The sequence below is a fragment of the Anser brachyrhynchus genome (genome assembly GCF_964034855.1).
Source record: "Anser brachyrhynchus genome assembly, chromosome: 2".
Taxonomy (NCBI): Eukaryota; Metazoa; Chordata; class Aves; order Anseriformes; family Anatidae; genus Anser; species Anser brachyrhynchus.
In genome coordinates, this window is record NC_137695.1 from 20,842,732 (window position 1) to 20,863,392 (window position 20,661).

The 20,661-nt window shown below is 37.2% G+C and overlaps 1 protein-coding gene and 1 long non-coding RNA gene across 3 annotated transcripts in view; both read right to left on the reverse strand.

The window, feature by feature from the left end:
- Positions 1–20,661, reverse strand: part of PLXDC2 (plexin domain containing 2) — a 268,291-nt gene that overhangs the window by 69,398 nt on the left and 178,232 nt on the right. The gene's annotated exons all lie outside the window — the stretch shown is intronic.
- Positions 3–20,661, reverse strand: part of LOC308190199 — a 44,188-nt gene continuing 23,529 nt past the window's right edge. Inside the window, exon 3 of one of the 2 annotated variants that reach the window (XR_013947000.1) lies at positions 3–20,007. This is a non-coding gene — a long non-coding RNA (uncharacterized lncRNA). Of the gene's footprint in view, positions 20,563–20,661 lie in introns of both variants that reach the window. The other variant, XR_013947001.1, reaches the window with a different exon arrangement.

A 20,661-nucleotide genomic window follows, 5' to 3' on the forward strand; every position in this document is an offset into this window, starting at 1 on the left:
AATAAAGAAAAAATATTGAGACCATTTCAGTAACTTCCGAAAATATTTAATAGAATGGCAGGTTTAACTAGGCATTGCCAGAGCAGTAAAGGGTCATCTGAGAGAAATTAATCCCACCACCAGTTTTATAGTGAGCTAGAATTGCAGGAAGATATCTGTGAGGGCTGCCAGAAGAACAGGATCCAAGATGAACAATGGAACAAATAGTTCAAGAAGCCAGTTTTCATACAGAGAGAAAAACAGACCCAAGGAAGAACAATTCTAGTTAAGGACAAAATGCAGATGGCATTATCAAAATGAACCATTTAACAACATGCATATTCCAGTGTTTTCCATCCTTTCCAGCAACCTGTCTTTTTGCCATTCATTTATTTATTGCAAATCATTACCTCTTCAGGAACTAGGCTAACCCTTTTTAATATTTGTAGAGACACAGACTAAGAGACCGTTTCATACAACAAGAGGTGACAACCTTTAAAAAAAAAATCACATGAAGAATGGAAAAGGTAGTTTTTTTTCTTTTTTTCATTATTATAAGGCAAGCCACTATTCTGGTACATTCTTTGCAGTGTCAGATCTCATTAGTTTATCCTATTTACCCACAAATCCACAACAGTCTTCAGATTAATAGTGTGTCATGTGCTGCTTCCATCAGCAGTGCTCACTCAAAAGCTCTTACTAGTTTGGCACAAGAGTTCTTTGAAGAACAGTCACCTGCATATTTTAATGGCAGGAAAACCCTGCCATTTTATACAATTTGTGGTCTACATATAAACCTGCATTGCTTAGGCTTGCCAACTCCAACTCCGAAGAAGTTAGAGCCTGACTAGAGCCTGACTTAAAAACTTCCATTACTCTGTAGTAAATCTTTTCTTAAGTTCTGTTTTAGCCTTTGCCTTGCTGGTCAAATCTGACAAACTTTAAGTTGATCAGAGCTACAGATAGAACTTCAAAATTAAACTTTGCATACTGCATCTTATCAGCTCTTAAACTGTTTACCAGATGGTGTTGAGCTGCTTGCTTTACCTCCCTCTACTGATTGAATGAATTGTATTCAAACAACAGATACCATAACAAAAACAAAAATATTCAAGTCGGCTGAACATTTTTGAACAAAAAAAATATATTTGGAAAATGTTTCATAGAAATTCAGAAATTTCAGAAATTCAGTGCGTAGAAATTGCACTCACTGAAACACTATTTATGTTTGTGTTTTCTTTTCCTTCTGCAAGTATGAGTCTCCTTTCCTCCATAACCCTTTTTACTGTGAAGCCCAAGGTCTTCAAAAATTTAGTGTCATTGCAATACAGCACATGTTGAAGAAGCATAAAAATCTATTCCTTAAACATGATATTCCTTCTCTTATGAAATTCCAGAACTATGTGGTATACCTGGAATTACTCTTAAGGTAAAAATACCATTTTTTAGTCACCTGCAGTTAATATATGTTATTTAAAAACTTCAATGTGCAACCCCACTTCCTTAATTAAACTTTTCTTTTCTCAACTTTCTTTTCTCCATCCTAACCACTGGGAGGTGAAACAGACTTGTTAAATGGTTTGCTTAGTATGATACAGAAAATCTCTGAGAGCAATTAAAAGCTTCTGGAGTGCTTTAGGCAGCCTTCTGCTCCCTTCCTCTCCTGAAACATTTTTCTAAATGCTTGCTACCTGTTTATGGAACTAGTCCTGGAAGTGATAAGATGCTATAAACAAAACAAACAAACACAAAGATAGCTCTTTGGAATAATTTTCCTGCATGGCTAGCAGTTAAGTTCAAGTACCATGCAGGCAACTCAAGTGGAAATGATAGGAACCACAAGGAAAGCAGGAAAGCAGGCATGGAGAAAATACAATAAAGTATTCTTTTGAAAAAATTCTGCATTAGCAGTGTGATCAGCTAGGCACCTACCTACCTTTGCTTCATTTAAATCACACCTATGTATTCAAAGAACATGGTATATGGAAAGATTCTTTCAACTGAATACCTAAATACCAATTTTTCTCTTTTGCCAACTGATATGACAGAGAAACACCAATTAAAATATAAATCTGTCCAAACATAATTACAATTAATACATAAACTTTACTGCTCATTATTTTAGGATAGCCAACAGTCCTGTTATGTATTTTAACACACTCCAGGGTAGGTCTATAACCTTGAAACCATTCCTTAGTAATATTTGAAGGCAATATAAACAAAAACGTTACAGCCATATCCATGTGTTACTACTAACCTTAATACTTCACTACTTATTACTTGCACAGTGCTCCCATCTTTAGTTACAGTCTCCCTTTCATGTTTTCATCCCATTTACAGCATAAATGCCACCATTATAACTAATAGGGAGGCAGATACAATAAGAAAACAAAGGACTTGCTTGTGTTGGAACACATAACTAAGTAAATCGGTGCAGGTAATTAGTAACCAAAGAGCGTATTTCCAAGTGTTTGCCGGATGCAGCTTTACTTTAGACAAAAATGGAAAGCAGGAGGTGGATGATAGCTGGGAAGCAGGCAGGCCTTGCATGAAGATCACTCTAATAAGAACTCCAGTCATGCATTGGAACAACTTGAAAAGAAACACAAAGTCACTTCAAATCATCCCAGAGATTCAAAGGCTGTAGCCACTGTTGAGCATGGACATTTTATCATTGCCACTACAATTTAAAGAAAGCAGCAAATGTAAAATTAACTTATTCCTGGACTTCCACAGAAAATTGGTTTATGTTATCTGTGACCTAATTTTCTGACAGTGGTAAATGCTCACGGTTGATTCATTTAGTCAAGGAAGAATATTTCAGACCTTCAATTTCCTGAACCACTTAACCTCTCCTTTGTGGGAGGAGTTGGTAGAGCTCTTTTCCAAACCTCTACAAATACTATACCTAGAATCATAACATGCTTCCTAAATACTGGAATCAAAACAAACAGAAAAGAGTGCTCAGAATATTTTAAGTTTTATATGTACATATACATCTATCAAAAACTAAGGATGAACTAATAATAAAGCCATCTGTAAATCAAAGAGGGTATATTCCTTGTCCTCATATTGTACAAATGCACACACAAAATCAGAGAAAAAAAAATATATACAACTAATTAGCTATGTATGAAAGTACATTTTCTCTTGATGCAGGACCCTCAGTTAATTTAAAAATGCACTTCACATCTGCACCTCCTCTCTGAAATATGCTCTTTATCTGTTGCATTTTAACATAATCAACAGTAGACTTTCTTGGCTAAGGGAATTTTCTGGGAAATCTTTCGAGATCAAAAATGGAATGCACTGTTCTAAAAGAGCACAGTTATTTCAGCATCAGTTTTTGGGTTGACAGATTCATTTCTAACATTTCATTTACATTTAGGGATGACAAAACTGAGCTTTCCCATCACTTCTGTTGAATATACTAACCTGTCATTTCAGTGGCTTAAGTGGAATAACCCTGGATGCACATAATGATCTCAGGGCATAATTGATTAATGAAGTAATATGAAAATAAGATTACAACAATTTGCACAGAAACTTTCTGTGATTTCTTTTTCCTACTCCTAGCTGCACACAAAATCAATATCACTCAGAACATTTTTGATAGCATTTGCCAAATGTGCAGAATAACAGAATATATGTTCAAAGCAGCACAGACAATGAAGCCTTTGAAGTTGCTATTGTGTATCTATAAGGATATGATAAAACACAGGATATGCAGGCAACATACAAATGAAACATCTATATTGATAATTATCTTCTCACTTCTAAGGCCCTTCATGAACAAGTTACATAAACCAGAGCCTGCTTTAACATATCTGACATCATGATAATCTGTTTCTTCACTTTAGCATCTAGCTGAATTAGAACAAAAGCCCCATTATATTATAATTTTGTTCATGACTTAAAAAAAAAGTCTAAAACAATTAGTCATATCTTTAAAGTCATACCTTATACTGAATACAGACTATAAATGAATTATACTTCTCTGTGCTTGTGATTAGTAGACTAAAGCTATTGCAACACTTCAGTTTTTACCTATTTGGTGAGCTGACCTTGCCTGCTGCCAGCTGCCCTCTCCCTCCCCTTCCTTAACAGAATAGGGGGAAAATTAAGATGAAAAAGCTCATTGGTTGAGATACAGACAGGGAGATCACATACTCATTGCTGCCATGGGCAAAGCAGACTAGACTCAGGAAAAAATAATTTATTGTCTTTCGTAATAGGTTTGGATAGTGAGAAACAAAGACAAGTTAAAACAACACCTTCCCCCACCCTTTCCACATCACCCTTTTATTCCTAATTTTATTACCTTTCCCCTCCTTTCCTAAGTGCCACAGGGAGATGGCAGTTCATAACACTTCATCTTTTTCAATCCTTCCTCTGCACACTTTTCTCCTGCTTTGGTGTTAGTCTTAACCATGTGCTGCAGCCCTTCAGGATAACCCTGCTCCAGCGTGGGTCCTATCCACAGGTGGCAGTTCTGTCAGGGTATATCCGCCTGTTCCAGCATGGAGTTCTTTACAGGCTACAGTGCTGGTTCCTGCTCTGGCCTGATCCCATCCACAGGCTGCAGAGGAATCTCTGCCCTGGTGCCTGGAGCACCTTCTCCCACTCCTTCTCTGACCCTGGAGTTCACAGGGCCATTTCTGAGTCTTCTTCCCTTACTCCTCTCTCCTTCTGCAGCATTTCTCACCCTTTCTTAGAATGTTTTCCCAGCGGTCTCACCAGCTTTGCTGATGGGCTCAGCTGTGTGCTGAAGTAGGGCTGCTGGAGCTGGCTAGAAGCAGCTGTGTCCAACATCTGGCAGCCCCTCACCTCCTTCCACAGAAGTTACCCCTGCAGCCCCCCTGCTACTGAAAACTTGTCATGGACACCTGACACAGCCTAATACATAAACTAATATTTGTCTTATTTTACATATTACCTAATCTATATTTTATTTTACATATCACCTATTTTACTAAATATGCAATGTTTTATCTGAATGAATGAAACTTCTAGTTTTTTGTTTGTTTGTTTGTTTGTTTGTTTTTTTTTTTTTTTAGATTGCTGATTTTGTAGTAGAGGATAGGTGGAAGGTTGCAGCTGAAGCAGAACACTTAATGTACCACAGTCTTATACTCAGCAATTGTTAGCTCCATCCTAGGTCAGGGGTTTCCCACTTTATACCTTTTGTGTTTCAAAAAGGGGAAAAATGTTCTGGCAAAAAGAAAATGTTCTGGGGAAAAAGAGTGATTGCTTCTGCAGAAAAATAAAATAAAAGATGGTAACAGCAATGAAATAAGCTGATGTGGAATTACTCCTTGAAATAGCCATGACATTGCTCTCATAAAAAGGCTATAAAACTGCTTGTTCTACAAAATGATCTCTACTGGAAATAAGAATGTGAAACAATACATTTTTTTTTTTTTTTAACCTGAAATACCAAACAATGAGCTTATCAGGAAAAGGAATGCTCTAAAGCATTTTGTATATCTATCAATAAACAGTTTGACACAGGCATCAGAACAACAACAACAACAACAAAACCCTATAACTTTCTTTCCCTTCTTTCCATAGAGCTTGACCAAATGTCAGCTAAGTTCAACTAAACCTTCATAAACAAAATCTACTTAAAAGGTGTTTTTGCCATGATGGTATGTGTTGGCTAATGTACCTTTTATACAGCAGCATTCATAATTCCATTACAGATATGAATATCAGTTTTAAAATCTAAAAAACCTGATGTGTTTTAAAGGAAAATGACTGTTCCCCTTCCACATTAGCTGACATTATCTGAACCATGTCAGAAAATCTCTAGAAAAGGCGCTTTTATTTTTTTGCCATACAATGTGGCTGAAGATGTTGACTCAAAGGGAACTGAAAGACATGATATACATTTTTCTTGAGAGGTAGCTTAATAACAGATCAGAAAAGTGAAAGGATGATACTGGGAGCTTAAAAATAATTGAAAATGTATGCATTAAAAAAAAAAAAAAGAAAAACAAAAATAAGAATGATGCAGGAACCTGGAGCTCCAAACAAATTATCGTTTTTTCCTTTTCTACAAAAGGAAGATCTAACCATCTCATATAAAATATTAAATGAAAGAAAAATAAAAATAAGAAATGACAGTTTTTAAAAAATAAAAACCAACCAGTTCATTTTCTTATCAGGCAGCTAACATTAAGTAAAAGCATATGTTAAAAGCCTTAGTAATACAACAAACTGTGGTTACTTAGCTGGAAAACAAAGAGTCTGCCAGCAGTTGATGAACAATGAAAGGTTTTGCATGAGAGAGACTGTCACTGGGTGAAGGCAGAGCTGCCATTTGAGCATACAGCTCAGTGTGGGTTTATGTGAGTGCCCTCACAGCATATAAACTAGAAGGGAAATAGCAGAGCAGCTTCCAAAAAAGAGGAACCAGAATAAAATTGTTTCCCTAAGAGAGTACGCTTCAACCCAGATCACCCAAGGCAAAGCCTTGATTTTAGTTTGTATATTCAAACATGCAATAAGCTTAACAAAGATGTAATAACACACTTATACCACAGTGAAACGTTTTTGCTACATAGTGGAACTATTCCTTGCATTTCTCCCTGTTCGTTTTCTTTTTTAAATAGGGTGACAGTACACAACTTCTACTGCTCATTTGCCTCCAAATTCCTCTGAAAACTATTTGTGCAGCCAAGAGAGAAAACTGCAGAGGAACTGGCAGGAGCTTCCTGATTCTCTGGCCACTTTTGCTCTTGTCCAAGCATAATTAAATCCTTCTGAGTTGATCTGTCTTGGGTGGTGTCTCCTATCACCGTGAAGCTACCTCATGGGTAGTGGTACCTCTACTTCCTCTTTACCATCTTAGATGAAGAGCACTGAATATTTTTGATGGAAATCAGTCAGCACAAGTACAGTACCATATAGACTAGTATTTACCACAATTGTCATAACTTTACTCCCCAGCCTAGCAATTACATATCGCTTAAAGACTGACATCAAACTGGATGTGTTATCTACCTCATCTGAGGATCTACTTCCTCATCTATGATGGAGGAAATACTAGGAAAGAAAAGATAAAAGACTTACCTTGGGCCTACTAAAAACAAAACAAACAAAAAAACAAAAAAAATTGCACTTAGATGTGGAGCCAAAAAACTCTTTCATGCCTGGCTTCCTGTCAAGCAGAGTTGGACATCACTGATCAAGACAAGGAAAAGCTGCTCAAAACTTAATGGGGAAAAAAACCCCTAAAACTAAAATTGGTTCACATGCCATCTTGAAGTCGTCAGCTGCTAGAGTTACTATCTTGCCAAAGAAAACAAATGGGAAAGTGGATCAAAAATTCTCCCAGTGAGTTTTCCAATTCACTGACTATGATCATTAGCAGTGCATTCATTTTTCTTGTTAAATTACTATTTGCCAGGGCAGTGGGAAAAATAGACCAGAGATAGGCACTGGGAAGTAGGACATGAGAGTTTATAATAAATATCCTGTAAGACTGAGTTTCTAGTAGTAGTTAAAAAAGGTAAAATAATTCTCACATCGAGCACATTCTGAGTCAAATATTATTGCATTTAATGATATCCAGCAAAATCTCAGCCCATATATATGAGATTGTCTGCAATACCATGTGGGTATTTTCTGGATATTCACACATAAACAGAAATCAGCAGATAAATTAAATATGTAAATCAGAACATTGTTACTGCTTTTTAGATAGGAATCCCAATTTTAGGTAGAGAAATGAGTTAGTAAAACATACCTACACCCTCTGTAAAGGTTACCAGAGTACCGTAATAGACAAGGGCAGGAAGGAAACTGCAGCCTCTGCCCTCAGGGCCATCTGATGATGTGTGTGCCCTGTGTCATATGCAGCCTTGCTCAAATCACTGTAGTACCTTAGTCCAAACCTATTAGTGACACCGGCTCACAGACGTCCCATCTAAGGTTTCTTTTATTTGCAAGTCACATTCCTATATGTGTAAAGAGAAAACCACAAACTAAGCTCAAACCCATAACATCTTTCACTACATGAACAGGTATTCCTTAATGCCCTTTCTCTGTAGTAAGATGCTAGAGAACACAGAGATCATCTGGTAAAGCTATGGCCTCACCTGCCATCAGCACAAACAACCAAGTTTTCCACAGTAAGAATGTCAGAAAATTGTAGAAGTGTTGTTTTAGGAAAAAAAAATATTAGATGAGATTGATATAAGGTACAGAACACCAGCATAACTCAAGAAGTTATGCATTTGTGTTTTCAAAGTATCAGTGAAGTCCAAATTCTTCTACCACTAGAAAATGCCACCTTTTAAGCAAATGATTCTCTTCAGTCATTCACCAGTATTTATAATCCCATTTCAAAAGATTTTTATATACAAAGCTTTATTAAAAATTATCACCTAATAAAATTCTGATATCTTTTTATTCATTAGCCATTCAGGAAAACTCATTTCAAACTTGCAGCACACGAAACAACTAATTTGCAAAAGCCTTTCCTCTGTTCAAATAAGAGAATAAATTAAGAATAAATTATGTTTTGTGCCACATGTAAATGAGATTATAAAAGACAGAATCTTCCTACAAAGGACTCTTCCATACACATTAACACCTCTTCATGCTCATATCTTAAAAAAAAAAAAAAGTTTCAAGTAACAGGGAAAATTTCAGCCCTTTTGTTGCAGCTACTCTTCTCTAGAGCAATAAAACATTACTACATAAGATGCATATTCTTATGAGGTTAGGAGACATATGTTTAGATGTGAAATACTTATTACATCAGCTTAATTCCATTCTTTTACCTAATTTGCCTTAGTGCAATTATAACCAACATCATAGAATTGAGCTGAGAATAACCAGACCAGGTTCCTTACCAGAAAAAGATGGTATTTGAGGTTTATAAACCACTATAATTCTCTTAATTTACCTTGTCAGTAGAGTTATTATTATTATTTTTAATGCATTTCAAAATATATTTTCAAAATGTTTTTCATTTATTTATGATCATATCTGGAAGAGATCAGAGCTACGAGTTTTCTCTTTGGATGAAAGCCCAGTAGGACACTTTTTGGTAATTATTTTAATTGGAGCTGCTGAGAATAACTTCAAAATTTTGACAGGTATTTTATTTTTAGGATGATTTTGTTGTCCAACTGTTTTTTTCTGACATATCACTTATTTTTTGTCTTACCTTTTTTCTCTTTAGCAGTAACAGCAAAAACTTGATGAATCTATTCTTGTTGCTGGAATTACACCACAAAAGGACTCAGAAGACACTTTTATATTCAATGGAAAAATGGCAAGATTGGGAAAATAAAATGTATCAGGAATGGTGTTGCTCACATATCTATTTGGTGAACTTGACAAATATTGCATGGATGTTTAAAGCATAACCCACAAAACTCTGCAGTGCACATTTTTTCAGATACAGTAAAATATGTTTTCTCTGTGCTTTTCCTGATATTTTTCCATCACTATTTCACGATGAAGAAAATTGAAGAATATGTTATTCTTTTAAGTCTCTAAAATATATTGGAATGATGATTTCTAGAAACAGTGTAATATACTTTCACACCCTGTCCTATACAACCACATTAGTATTTCTTTGATACTTCACTGAAGTAAGCTTTAAGTAATGTCATTTATCCCCAAATGGCTAATTTATTGTTATGTGTGTGGAAGAATGTTATCGTCACTGTAATTGCACTAAGATTACAGTGTAATTAAACAAAAGGATAACAGCAACTCCATATCCCTCAGACAATCCACGAAAGTTAAATACCTTAATGGGCTTACTAGATCAGTTTAAAAATGAACCAGTCTCATTCTATTTTTATAGTTTCTTGCAGCCTTCTGGGGAAAATGAATTAAAAACAGATTATATGTATTTTTTGGCTTTGCTTTTGCTTGACTAGATTGAATGCACCAATCCATTTCTCCTTTCAGCCTGAAAAGTGGGCTATCTGAAAGCTAAACCTCAGAAGGCATAAGTATAACACTGTTTCTTAATTGCTTAACCTTACAAGGACTTCTTGTGTGTCTTTGCATGAGAGAAAAAAGAAAAGCTAGCCAGAATCTTCATACTCTTGGCACTATGTCTGTGTTATCTTATGTAGATGTTTAAAGTCCAGATTGGTTATTCACCATTTTTTTTTCCTGCTGCTTTGTTAATACTGAAAGCATTATCTGGAAAAATTGAGAATGTGTAATGTATGTCACTGCCAATAATTTTCTCAGCTTGTTGTAGTTTCCCATCTACTCATGGCTGTTGCAAAAAGTATATGATCTGGTGGAATGTAACCCATTCTGATGAATATCCCATTCAATTCAGCAAAGGGATTTAGAGGATTATGTATTATGAAACTCTTCCAGTAAAGGTTTCTCTTCTGACATGCCACATGATATTCCTTGTCAGGAGGTTGTTAGATATCACTAGGAGGAGCAGAAGAGCAAGATGAGCACTTGTAAATAAGGACACTATGAGGGACTTAAGCAACCCTCAAAATTAACTGTAACTGATGCATCTGTTTGCATATTTTTAATGACTCAAACCATGAATGCTTTCACATTCAGAAGAAACAAACTCAAAGGTTACTTAGAGTCTAATGCCTTGTATCAGTTCCTGTCCGATCAGGCGCATACTTCCCCAGAGAAAATTATTGGACAGAGGCATGAAATACAGTATCTACTCAGTGAGATACTGCCATGCGATAGCTCCCAAGTGCCTCTCAGCTCTAGCCAAACAAAGACCAGTGCCGTTCCTAGACAGGCCGGAACCAGAGAAAAGAGTTTGGCAGGAGGATTATCTTGCTTAGGCCGAATATCTTAGCAGCTGTGTCATTGCAGTAACCTTGGTGTTACAAAATTTTAGGATGAAGCTTGAATAGAGCTGTTGGGGAGAAATCTAATTTTGCACTCTATTTCTGTTATATATCTCCTTCACCGATTGGGTAAAACATTTTCATGCCTGCACAGATGTCATTAATAAAATGTTTGGGTGGAACTACTAGGGAAAGTGGTATTTTAACATTGTGAAACATTAAAAAAAAAAAAAGTTAATTATTGAATCAAACTGTTGTAGTAGCAAACTTGAAAATACAGAAATTTTCTTTTCCTGCTTTGTCTCTCTCCTCCCACACTACCAATCCCCACCAATCCCATATCCCCACTCCCCACCATAGCTACATGCTCTCTGCTTCATTGTTTGTCCACCACATTTGTTTGTGCTGGACACAGGGTTTAAAGATGAGAGGCAGTATGAGCTTGCCTCAGACAGGACTACTTAGCAGTTAATAGAGCTCAAAATGAGAAGATAGAGGCTGATAGAGACATTCTCTGTTCCAGAGGCTGGAACACAGATGTTCATCCATGACTTGGGCTTCAGGAGTGCAAGTCCACATGTGCCTGTTCAGAAAGCAGTTCTTGGACATATCTGTTTCACAGTTAAAGTTTGGGAGTACAAAGATGTATCACCATGGTCTCTGATTGCACTTTGAATCCCCTCTCTGAGAGGATTCTTCCAATGCAGCCATTGTGATGGAATACCATATGGCTCTGACCCTTTCCATGACTTTGCCTTGGTGATAAGAACTGGATGTACCATTTGTCAGATCTCCCTGGGCATTTTTTCTTCCCTCTTTGTGAACTTTTGCCAACATGACTGTGTTGGGGGAGGTAATGCTTTGGATGACAATCTCTATCAAACCAAACCAAAAAAAAAAGCATTTTCAACAAAGATCGGTTCACTGGTCTAATTCTGACTACAGTCAGAATGAGGGGCTGGTGAACAAAGGGAAACCAATACTCAGCCAGAACAGTAACAGATATACCATGTACTGAAGAAGCAGCCACCAATCTTGGGCTCATCCTTTCTTTCCCTCCTTCCCCCATTCAGTGTTTCACTATCATTTTGAGCTATACTCTTCAGTTTTTGAGTGCATCTGTGAAAACATTTGGCTTAGAGTAAAACAAGCAGAACAAAAGAGAGAACAAACAAAAATCTAAGTGGGTAAAAACTATAATACCTTAGAACATATTATATATGAAGGATGCACATGCTAGGATGGGTAGCCTGCATGTGGATCTGTGGACACTTCGTTGTATACTATACAATTATGAAACTGTGTCTGTGCTTGTATGCCATAGTACAATCGACATGGAAGTACACGTGGTTCATGTCTTTTAGAACTTTGCTAATGGGTCACCTTTCATAAATTCAGTACGATCTGAAAGAAACATGATCTGAAAGAAACTCTGCATGAATGACTGATTGCAAATGATTTGTATAAGTCTTCCAATGATCACCTGATTAGCTTAAACATAACTACTGGAAGAAGAGTTGCAGGAAATAAACAGAAAATGCCTTTAGACAGAACTAGACCAAAAATTAATTTAAATGGGCTGAGATCTTAAGTTACATCCGTATTGTCCTAGTTTATGAAAGATGTATACCATGCAGCATACACTTCACTGATGATAAATGTTGGTAATTTAATCATATGGTAAGTTACAAGCAGCAGTAGGATATCTGTGGTAAATACCATGTAATTACAGGGTACATACACAGTGATCTCTGCCTCCTAAACCAAAGTGCAGGTTACAACAAAATTATGTTTAGATTTACCAAAAGCAATCATCGCTTGCGGTTAGATGGTATTTGCCAAGAAAAAGCCATTTACATTCTGCCCAAAGAACACATATTTATTCCTTTCAACATTATGGAGAGTTACTGTAGCCCCATGACTCATCACGCATCCAAAAGATAAAAGCTGTGGCAGGGCAGCTAGAAGACTACTCTTCGTGTAAAAAGCTTTAGACAGACATTAGCAGTAACGAGTATAAGGCAGTTTCAAAATGCTGTGGAAAATATCTGTATGCTGCTATGTAAGACACAGTAGGTAGCTTTTCCTATCAGATAGCAGCCACAGAAAAGTGGTGACCGTTTTTTTCCATGAGCATTTTAACCACTTCATTTTGAATGAATAATGAATTGGAGAGTAATGGATTAAACCATCAAGATACAATAAAAAAATCTTGCCTCCCATGAAATTTCAGCAGGCACAATAAGGTCTTCTGCACATTGTTATTTTTTTAAGAAATGAAGTTCATGAAATATTAAATTCAAAATGCATGCACAGGCAGATGCAGGAACAAAACTGCTTTCAGCTACCACCTGCTCTCACAGTTATCTTCATTTTGGAGGTCATGAATGGACTCAGAAGAAGAATGGAGAACCAATGACATTTTTTACTACATTCAGCTTGAAAGAAAAAATAAAAAATTGCAGGCTCTATTTGTTTCCCTTTAAAGTGTATAAACATATGGTCTGGCATCCTTCTGGCTGCTGCCATGACTGTCACAGCTGTCTTAGGAAAGCCATCATCACTGTTACTCTCATCCGAGTTTTATACCCCAAAATCTCTTACTTTCACAAGTTCCCATTGGTAAGGACAACTCATTCATGGGTATGACAAAATTCATTGTCTTTCTCATCAAGTCAACAAAGAGACAATCAGAAAATAAGCCAGAATTTCAGTTAGCTGGGGATAAAGCAAGAGGGCTGTGGACTGAGCTTAAAAGATGTGGGGCCAGGCAGACAGGTAAACAGGAACATTGCCATCATGTTGCTCAAAACTACATGGTGTTGCTGTACACATTGCAGCACACTCATTGATAACAGATGGAAAAAACAAACAAACAAACAATAATAGCTTGGAGGTGTAATTCCTCGGAACTTCCTGTCTTTCAGATTGATATTAGCAAAGCTTAAGAGGAACAAAAAATAATAAAAAAGAAAGAAAATATCAGGATAAGGTTATGGAAATACTACAACAGATTAACAGTTTCTTGACCAAACTACCTTTTGACATTGTACTATTAGTTTCTGAAAAAAGATTTTTCCTATACATCCCATACTACTGGGTATCGTCATTGCTCTTTCTGAAGAAAGTTTAAAAGTTTTGTCTGTGATATTGTTATGTATTTTTCCTGTGAAGAAAAATATTGTAGAATGTGTTATATATACCTATTTACAGCCATAGAAATCCTCATGATAGAGAAGACTGACTTACTACATAAAATACAGAACATTAAAAAATGCAGAAAAGATAGAAGACAATGTTTGTTGAATCATATGCACAAACTGAAGATGCATCTACTGATATGTCAGATTTCAGTGATCAAACAAACAAGCAAACTAAGTGATAGAGCTAATTAAGTACATTCTAAAATATTTGTTCTTTGAGGAACATAATTATTTGTTCAGAGTACATGATCTCATTTGGTAAGGTGCGTATGCCATTATTTCTTATTAATAGATTAAAAGAAATAGTGCCTCCTACCATCACAAGATTTTTTTTCTTGACAAGGTCTTTGTCAAGAAATTAAGAATAAGGCAGCAGGAAAGGTTTCAAGTGTCCACACTGAATATACATTTTGGGGCATTTAACAAAGAAAATTCTCAAACCAAACATCAGTACTACTTATAGTGAGCAAGTCTTCTCACAAAACGGTTTGAGGACTCAGTTGCAATTGTCAGTCCTCACTATTAGAGGACACCACGCTCTCCAGCATCCACAGGACTACTGGATCCACTGGATTTTAAAAAATCCACTGGATTTTAAAATCCGCAGACCACTCCCCTTCAGGTTAATCACACAACATTCATCAATTCTCACTTGGGTGTTTCTGGTCTGAAAAGACACTGCAATGATATTGTTAGGATGGGAAACTAATAGATGACTACCAAATATAAATGTAGATGGAAACAGTTGGAAAAGTTCTTATTTTGTGTTCAAAATGAGTGGAAATGAAACAGAAAACGAAGGGTGATTTGGACATTTATAACTAACTTTTTCAGGGTAAAAAAAAAAAAAAAAGACAGTCTGGGCCTATGTCTACAGCTCTGAGTAGGAATTTAATGCTTAAGTGATTTGTAGAGTAGGTGTTCATTTGCATCCTTGTAAACACCGCTTGCAGGGAGAACTTAAAAAAAACATCCATACAAATTTCATTTCATCTGCACTCCGCCTCTGCTTACAGCAGTTGCAGGGTGTATTTGATTGTTTATTCATTGGAATTTTAATCACTTTCAGAACAAACACACTTTGTGGTGGCTTCCAAGAGTTTGACTCTTATAATGGAATCGAGGACACATGCACTGAAGACACTTATAAGATAAGGAAAAGTACAGCTGTCTACATAGGACAGCTGGGTTCTCAATGCAGACAAGAATGTTGGGTTGCATGCCAAAGCCCTGAGTCAATGTTAAGAACACAGAAGCATAAAAATTTTCTTCTTGACAGAAAAGCTGGACCTGTGAGTATGGTGAGAAGTCTGGCTATCACCTGAAGATACAATCAAGAAAAAATTATACAGACCAATTATTTGATCTGAGATCTCTGGATAGTGGTCTTATATGACCGGGGGGGGGGGGGGGGGGGGGGGGGAGGAGGTGGGAAGAAAACTAAAACAAAGAAACAAACGAAAACTAGTGTACCAGCTAAAACATTTTAAAAAAAATTAAATAAAAATAAAGTTTGAGATTAGTTTGAAGAGGATTCAGAGGATGATTGTGGAACTGTCATGGGAAAGGAGTCACTAGGGAGAAAAGGAGGGTTAAACAAGTAGCCAGGGCCTCTTCCATACCGACTGTTCTGCAGGAGTCCCAGAACTGAGTAGGCCACAACAGGATATTCTTTCCTGCAATGCTAGTCACAGTGAGCCCTGGTTCTATGACGTACCAGAGTTTGTGCCTCTGATCTGTCATGCCATAAGAGCTTTTATTGGAATTGTAATACATAGCACAGCTCTTTCCCCAGAAAAGTCCCTAGCCTGGGAGCCCACTCTTCTAGATGTAGATCAGTCCATGAGGATGATCAGGGAGCTGGAGCACCTCTCCTACGAAGACGGGCTGAGGGAGTTGGCGTTCATCCTGGAGAAGAGAAAGCTCCAGGGAGACCTTATAGTGGCTTTCCAGTACCGAAGGAGACCTACAGGAAAGCTAGGGAAGGATTCTTTGTCAGGGAATGTAATGATAGGTCAATGGGCAATTGTTTTAAGCTAAAAGTGATAGATTTAAATTAGATATTAGGAAGAACTTCTTTACTCAGAGGGTGGTGAGGCAGTGGCACAGGTTTCCCAGAGAAGTTGAAGATGCCCCATCTCTGGATGTATTCAAGGCCAGGTTGGAAGGGGCTTTGAGCAACCTGGTACAGTGGGAGGTATCCCTGCCTATGGGAGGAGGGATTGGAATTAGAGGATCTTTAAGGTCCCTTCTAACAACCCACATCACTCTATGGTGATTCAATGATACTAAGTGCAGTTATTTTGTATCTTCCCTATATGTTTTCTCTGGCTTATCAGACCAATACTGCATGGTTAACTTTTATTTATTTATTTATTTATTTGTAATCCACTGTGGACATACAAATACATAAAGCCAATCATAATTTGTTCTGACTAGAAATTCATTTGGTAGAATGAAGCAAGGAGCAGACAGCTTGTACTGTCTATTACTACTCACACCATCTGTACATTTAGTGCAAATCACAGCTAGCAATAACCAAGATTTTTTAAGAGTCTGTGTAAAGTGTCCCCAGAGATTTGGTTCCTCTGGAAAAGTGTAGAAGTGGCAGTTAGTGCAAAGTATATTACAATCCTCTGTTTGGCTATTTTCTTCCCACCTTGGCACTAATCTTTTCCTTGTAATCTTGCAAACATTATATAAAACACTTCAGAACACCAGGATCCTGATAAGAGGTCAGACCCAGCTACACCTGTACTCCACTGACATAGGTCAGTCACTACAACAGGAGTTTTAGTGATTCATGACATCACCACAGCACAGTTTTCTGAGCTCAGTGATTGCTGGTGGGGAAGGCACAATCCCAAATAAGCAAGAGCGGCACAGTGAATCTGTTGATCTCAGCAGACCTAGCATCCCATACATTCTGACTTTCTTGTGCAGTATCAGCCAGGAAGGGGTTGTGGAAGAAAAGGATGTCATGAAACCTTCTGCATCAATCAAAGTGACAGAAGGAAAACTCACTGTGATTTACAGTGGCATACTATATAATAAAATATTTTTTCTCTGTAAAGAAGATAATGATCGGGGAATGTCCTATCGATGGGACCAACACACTGAGAAAGCAATCAAGCCAAACACACTATGATCATCTTAGTATCTATTGATCGGTAATAATACTGGACTAGAGGACTGAGGGATACCATCCCCTGAACTACAGTGGTGGTTGTTGCCTCTTTTGCGCTAAGCTGCCTGGCTCAGGGAAAACAGTGTCCAAAGGGTCGCAACAATTCCATTCTTAGTGAATACTGGATTCCACCCTCATCACCTGAAGCACTGCATTAGCGGCAAGTTCAGCAGGGATTTTCAAGAACATGCATATTTCTGTCCCTAAGTTCTCCCTTCACCTCCCATCTTCCTCTGTTTGCAGGTGATGACATTTTACAATCTTCATGCAAATTCTTACATCATGCAGAATGGGCAACACCTCAAAAAAACAATTCTGAGAGGGTTTCTACCAATGTGAGTGGTGTGACTTTGATTCTACACAATAATATAAGCTAACAATGAAGATCAGTAAATCTCTCAGTGCAGGATACCATGGTAAGAGTGCAACTGTGTACAGATCTGGGTTGTGCTGCTTCTCTTCCCTCTGCAGCTGCCCAAGGGAAAGGCTGAAACAGGACTGCTCTGGCAGTACACAAAGCCAAATAGTCACCAGTGCACCACAGCTGGTTGTTTTCTCTGAAGCTGTTTCCTGAAACACTGATTACTATTAGAAGTGAACGCTTTCCCCTTTCTACCCCTCTGGGGGAAATTTCTCAAAATCCCTGTCATAGAACAGCACTGTTTTCTCTTTGTGCACAGTTCTAATGGCTGGTACCATACCCGTTGATTACATCAGAATAAAAGCCTACTAAGTTTCTATAACCTTGAAAGTGATTGTCACCAGTATGACAATAGCAATCATCATGCCACAGACTTTTTGCCTCCAAGACTAGACTCTTTTTAGACTCCAAGACTTCAATGCTTCCCCATTGAAATTTAACTTCTCAACGCTTTAGGTTTAATGAACACACCAAGGTGGTGTAAATCAACATCCTCATCCAATGAATTCTACCCACCACTCCCCAAAAAATTTCCAAGCTTTTACATACCTCCTACCAAGGGTCTGAAAAATACCAGCAAAATACCAAAAGAAACTCTTCCTTACCGCACTTCAATTAAATGCAGCACAAGGACTTCTGCTATCATAAGGACAGTACCCTTAAATACTGTAGGTAGCAGGAAGGGTCAACTGTGAGTGAAACTCTTTCTTTTGTTGGCCATGCAGGCTTATGACAATTTAAATTCTTTATGAGCTTGCAGCCTTAGACATGCTGGTATGATTAATGTTAATTTGAAAATTTATTGGGATTCCAACTTGCATTTAAGACCTTACGTGGGTTCTTCTGCTCTCTCTCACACTTCTAAAACTTCCTGCCTAAGTGGAATCTAATGAAAAATTTTACTTTTGCATGTGTAGATTGTATTATTAGCAGTGTAAACCTGCTAGTAATACTTTACCTTTTTATTCTGTTCCAGGATATGGAAGTGATGAATGAGCATCCTGAGCTGAAATCTGACTGACTGCTAAAAAAACCTTCCTCAACAGTGACTGAAGGATGCTTCTGACAGTAGAAGACGTGACCTACAGACATTTTCTGTTTATTTGCAAATACACTGCTTCAGTGATGAGGCATGAGGAAGAATGTCTAGCATTAGATAGAGCACAAAATAAAGCAGTAAAAAGAAACAAAACAAAACAACACCAAAAAACACCACCACCAAAACAACAGAAAACTTAGCAAATTGGGAATATTGAGAGTATAGCAGGATATTTATAAAGCAATCTGAAATCTTGGAAAAGATCTGTCTTTCAGTAAATATGTTTCTCTATGGAGGAAGATATTTTGGTTCCCAAGAAATTGCAACCCCACATTTTATTTTAGCTTTTGAAAACTCATTAAACAGTATCATGTTAGAAACAGTGGCTTATAAATTTGATTTCAATGAATGCCAAGCCATTCCTCAACAGAAAAAATAAAAATAAAAAAATTAGAGAGGCAAGCATACCTCCCTAATTCTAGTCACTTATTTAAACTATAGGAACAGTAGGCTATAACTCCATTAACAATACCTATTGAAATAAAACTGGTGAATCCACAAGATGGCATAACAAAAAGAGAGAACTCAACTATTCAATTTATGTTAAGCATCAAAACTAAATTTTTATGCAGTTTTTAATGTACTCATGACAATAATGACTCACAAAATAAATACACATTATTTACAGTGAAGCCTTTAAGCAATCCCTACTTTTTGTGACTAAATGTAATGCTTCAGTTATTCAGCATTGGCTGGTAACACAATCAAAGGAAAAGCCCTACAGGGGCTGAATATTCTACAAGGTACAGAGATGGCTTTTCACATTTAACAAATTATAAAAGTATTTAAATGCTTGAGTCTGCAAAGGATTGAAAAACCAATGCCTATTGAATTCAGTCAATATTTAGGGTGCTCACAGCATCCAAAAGGGCTAACAGGCTTGACAGTAAGTCTCTTTTTCTGCCTATTTTTTTTTCCTAATAAAGGGCAATGCCTATATTTATAGTCCCTGCCAATAATAACATGGTATTCAGGAAAGGACTATAACTACCATTGAATATAGGAACACATGGAATATAGGACTGGAAATATGATTTAAACTTACATATGTTTAAATTACTACCTTAAAGGTTTGTGTAGTTATCTAGCAGCACTTATTCAGGATGGCTTTTCTCTTGCATTTCTCAGGTAAACCTCTTCAGCCCAAGAGAGACATTGACATGGAGCCCTGCTGGCAGCCAAATATCTCCTCCTGCAGCATGAATGGCTGAATGCCATGGGCATTTTTCTGAACAGCTTGGTGGAAAAGAAGAATTCAGTGATGCCCAGAGACATATCTGCCCCAGGCTACTTCCAGGCCTTCCACCCAACTGTAGGAAAAAGATCATGTTTACACCTCAGGCAGATAGAAATCATACATTCACCACCCATTAAAGGTGGAGGGCTAATTTGGGCAGGTGGGTGGTGAGTCCTCTCTTTCTAGAATGTTAAATATGACAAATGGTTTTCCCTATTTCATTCTCAATTCATAAAGTTGGTTATTATTTTAGATACTGCACTAGAAAGAGTAGCTGAATGGTTTCATTTGCTTCTGTTAACATTGCTTTGTTTTCTACTTTTTTTTTTTCTACTTTGTTAAATATTTTTAAATGTGTGTCATTTGCAAAGAACAGAATAACAGAATTCTATGTGCACAGTAAACAGTGGAGCACCATTTCTACTGAAACCTCACTTATTTGCACATTTTCTCTTCAGTACAACACATCTCAGTTTCAAAGTGGATAGAGATTCTCAGTCAAAAACATTTCTGCAGTGACAATTCATTTTCAGCCACACTTAACCTTTTACACGGGAATGTGTCATTTGCTTGGTTTTGCACATTTCATCCTTTTATTCAATGTGTGAGCTGTGTCCTTTTACTTGACCTGCAAATTAATAAGCTGTGAAAACTCACACACTGTAGAGCAAGTACCAACATCAGCTACTAGGAATTCTTCTTGGGTGAAAGCTACCTGCTGCATTAT